The sequence below is a fragment of the Chrysochloris asiatica genome, unplaced genomic scaffold, assembly GCF_000296735.1.
Source record: "Chrysochloris asiatica unplaced genomic scaffold, ChrAsi1.0 scaffold00031, whole genome shotgun sequence".
In the NCBI taxonomy this organism is placed as follows: Eukaryota; Metazoa; Chordata; class Mammalia; order Afrosoricida; family Chrysochloridae; genus Chrysochloris; species Chrysochloris asiatica.
The window spans coordinates 20,126,695-20,130,534 of NW_006408549.1; the positions used below are offsets into that span (position 1 = coordinate 20,126,695).

At 36.7% G+C, this 3,840-nt stretch overlaps 1 protein-coding gene across 1 annotated transcript in view; it reads right to left on the bottom strand.

The window, feature by feature from the left end:
• Nucleotides 1-3,840, bottom strand: part of CPNE3 (copine III) — a 52,967-nt gene that overhangs the window by 13,878 nt on the left and 35,249 nt on the right. The gene's annotated exons all lie outside the window — the stretch shown is intronic.

The following is a 3,840-nucleotide window of genomic DNA, read 5'->3' on the forward strand; positions in this document are numbered from 1 at the left end:
AGCCTTGGAAACCCTATACAGGTCACCATGAGTCAGAACTGATTTGACAGCATGTAATAGTAACAGTTTTCTGCTTAACATACGACACATCATTCCCTGAGAAATATGTAAGCAAATCCAAGCAGCTCTAAAAACCATTAAGTTTTTTTTTCATTGTTTTTGTTAGGTGCTATCTAATCGGTAGCAACTCATAGCGACCTTATGCACAGCAGAACGAAACACTGCCCGATCCTGGGCCAACCTCACTACTGTTTCCACACTCGAGTCCATCAATGCTGCCACTTTGCCAATTCATCTCACTGGGGTCTTCTTCTTTTTCTCTGACCCTCCACCTTATCAAACATGATATCCTTCTCCAGATCTCAATGGCATGAGGTTATTTATATTGTATTTATACTGTTTAAAATGAATATACAATTTACCAAAGAAACATGGCACAAATGCCACATACTATAAAGCTCCCATGTGCTATACAAATATTTTATTTACACAGCAGCAAAATGTACGAATATCTGGTCTCAATGTTTTAGGGACACAAGATTGTGGACTTAAAAATATATAGTTTCATGTGAATAGCTGCTGAGTATTCACTGTGTGGGTATTTTCTTCCAACTGATAGACAGTTAATTTCCAATGTTTTGCCATTATAAAAACACTGCAATGAACATACCATGTTTTCTACCAGGGCTATTCCTTCTATATTTGTTTTTAATAATTCTTTTGATATTGAGGAGAGAATCTGTGACATATGTTTGGGAATATCTTTCCCGGTCTGTAGTCTGTCTTTAACTCTGTTTAAAAGATTTTACTTTCTGAAATTTTTAATATTAATAAATTTCTATTAAATTGATTTCTACCTTCACTGCCTTGCCTACAGGCCTTCCTTACTGCAAGTATATAAACAATTAACATATGTTTTCTTCTAGACTCTTCTAAACTTGTTTTTATATAAATTTCTCATTCATTTGGAGTAGGAGATACAGTAGAAACTGTTGCTGTCCATCAATATCCATTCTCTCCCTCTGTAATAATGAGGACAGTCAAGCTATGGACAACTCTTAGCTTCTGTGGAAGGGATGTGACTAGGTGGCTAGTTCTGATCAAGACAATGTGAATAGAAGTGATCTGTCAGTCACTTCGGAAGCACATCCTAAAAAGGAATGGGCATGCACTCCGAAGGCTCCAACTGTCTAGAGAGGATGACAACTGGAGATATTGCCTTGGACTTGGAATGAAAGCTATGGGTTCACAATGACAGAACCAACCTTTCAGCCTTGAAACTCTAGAAATACAACATGAAACAAAATAAGCTTCTATGTTATTGAAGTCATTTACATAGCATAGTAACCTAACTGATTCAGGTATGAGTTAGGGAACCAAGACTATTTCTTGTCCAGTTTGATAGCAGTCACAGCTGTCTCCTGATGTCTAAAGTCTAAAGTATCTGTATCATGCACTAAATCCAAACACACTGGCAAGCTGGCTGATTGTATGCCATCAAGTTGGTTCTGACCCATCATCAAGTAGGGTTTCCGAGGCTGTAAATCTGCATGGGAGCAGAAAGCATCCTCTTTCTCCCACAAAGCACCGGGTAGATTTGAACTGATGACCTTGCAGTAAGCAGCCCAACATGCACTGTACTAAGCCATCAGTGCTCCTAAATTCATATACACACTTGGGTCTATCTCTTGACTGCCTGTTTGGTCCCACTGCCTATTTGGATCATTTACCCAGTTAATGGTCTTAATTGATACAACTTTAAAATAAGTTTTAATGTCTGATAGGGAAAATTCCTTTCATTTCCTCTCACCCCACCATGCCAAAAAAATTGGCTATTCTGATTCATTTTTCTTATAGATAACTTTAATAATCATTTTTGCAAGGTTCCACTTCAATTTTGATAAATACTAATTAATTCCGATTAATCTACTATCATTTTAATACAACCAAAAATTACATTATTGTTCTATCAGTCCTAGTGTGCCACTGTAGAATAAGCACTGAACTGCTAACCACAAGGCTGGCAGATCAAACTAGGCAGCCACTCTTCAGAAACCCTTTAGCAGGTTGCTAAGAGTCCAAACCAATTCGAAGGCACTTAACAATAGTACATTAATATTGTATCATTGTAATATTAATTGTTCAGTATGAGTCCTGGTGTGATGCTATGGGTTAATGCACCAGACTGCAAAAACATTTGAACTGCAAAGTCGGTGGTTTAAGCTCACCAGTCACTCCTCGGAAAGCCTATACAGAGTCGCTATGGGCCGAAACTGACTTGATGGCTCTTAACAACAACAACGATTTTTATAGTTTTTCTTAGTAAAGATTTTATTTTATTTTCATTCCTTATTTTTATTGCTATTATGAGCTAAGATAATTTTATCCACTATAATTTTTCGAACCTGTTATTACTGGTTCAAGAGAAAATGTTGATTTTAATGTTTAATGCTGTATTTGACCATCTTTCTGAACTTTCACTACTTTCTAGTACTTTTTCCAGTTGATTTTGTTAGGTTTCCATTTGTTCCTATAGATTTGGTAGAATTTACGTATGAAATGGTGTTGGCCTGGAACCTTTGTGCTCTGGACTCTTTAAGACTCCTGTTTCAACATCCCATGGTTCTTACTCTATTCAAGTTCTCTGCCTCTTTGATCAACTTTGATAATTTATAGCTTTGTAATATAATCATCCTTTAAATCAAATTTTCAAACGTGATAGCATAAACGTTAACAGAGTATTAGCTTAAAACTTCTCAAAAATTTTCCTGTATTTATGCTTATAATCTTTCTCATTACCAACATTCTATACATGATTTTTTCTATTTCTTGAAAGTCAATGTGGCCAATATGTAGATTTTATTAGACTTGCAAAGCATCTTTTGGTTTAATTTCAATTTGTGGGCTTCCTATTCCTTTTTGCTGCTGTGAACTTTCCCAATCATTACTTTTGTGTATAGAGGAAATGCAGCATCATAATGCAGCAGTAAGAGTGTGTCCCTGAACTAGAGAGGCAAGGCTCAATCCTCACTATGCCAGTTACCAGCCACACAACACTAGGCAAAATACTTAAACCCTCAGTTTCCTTATCTGCACAGCAGGGATGAAAACAGTACTTTACCGAGAAGCATGAGCATTCTAACAGCAGTAAATGGAAAGTGCTCAAAATTGACCCTAACACATAACAGGTAACATTTATATGGAAGTTACTAATATTATTATGTCTTCATTTTTTCTTCCTCGTCTTTAATTTAAAGAGGCTTGGTGGCACAGGAGTTAAGCATTAGGCTGCTTTCTGAAAGGTCAGAGGTCCAAACCCACCAGTGACTCCCAGGGAGGAAGATGCAGAACTGTAAAGATGGTAAAGAACTGTAAAGAACTCTCTGGAGGGGTCCTACTCTATTTTACAGGGCTTACTATGAGTCGGAATGCATGCAACACTAACAGATCATTCTTTAATTTTATTATGATGAAAATCTAGCCTATTTGTTTTCAATTATTCTTGTTTAACATTGAAAGCATATATCATAGACTGAAATTGAACTGTGTCCTCCCAAAATATGGGTCAGTTTGTCTGGGTCATAATTCTCAGTGATTTGGCAATTTTGCAATGATGTGATGCAGCAGTTACCACATAATGTGATTAGTTGTTTAGTTTTAAGGTGATTAGGAAGAGAAGCATCACCCTTACTAAAGTCACCAAAACATATGGAGATCTCTAGGGGACCCTGATGCATTGGACACTAAAGACCGAAGACCAGAAGAGTTGTGGGATGACATCAAGAACATCATACATGAAGAGAGCAAAAAGTCATTAAGAAGACAAGAAAGGAGGAAAAG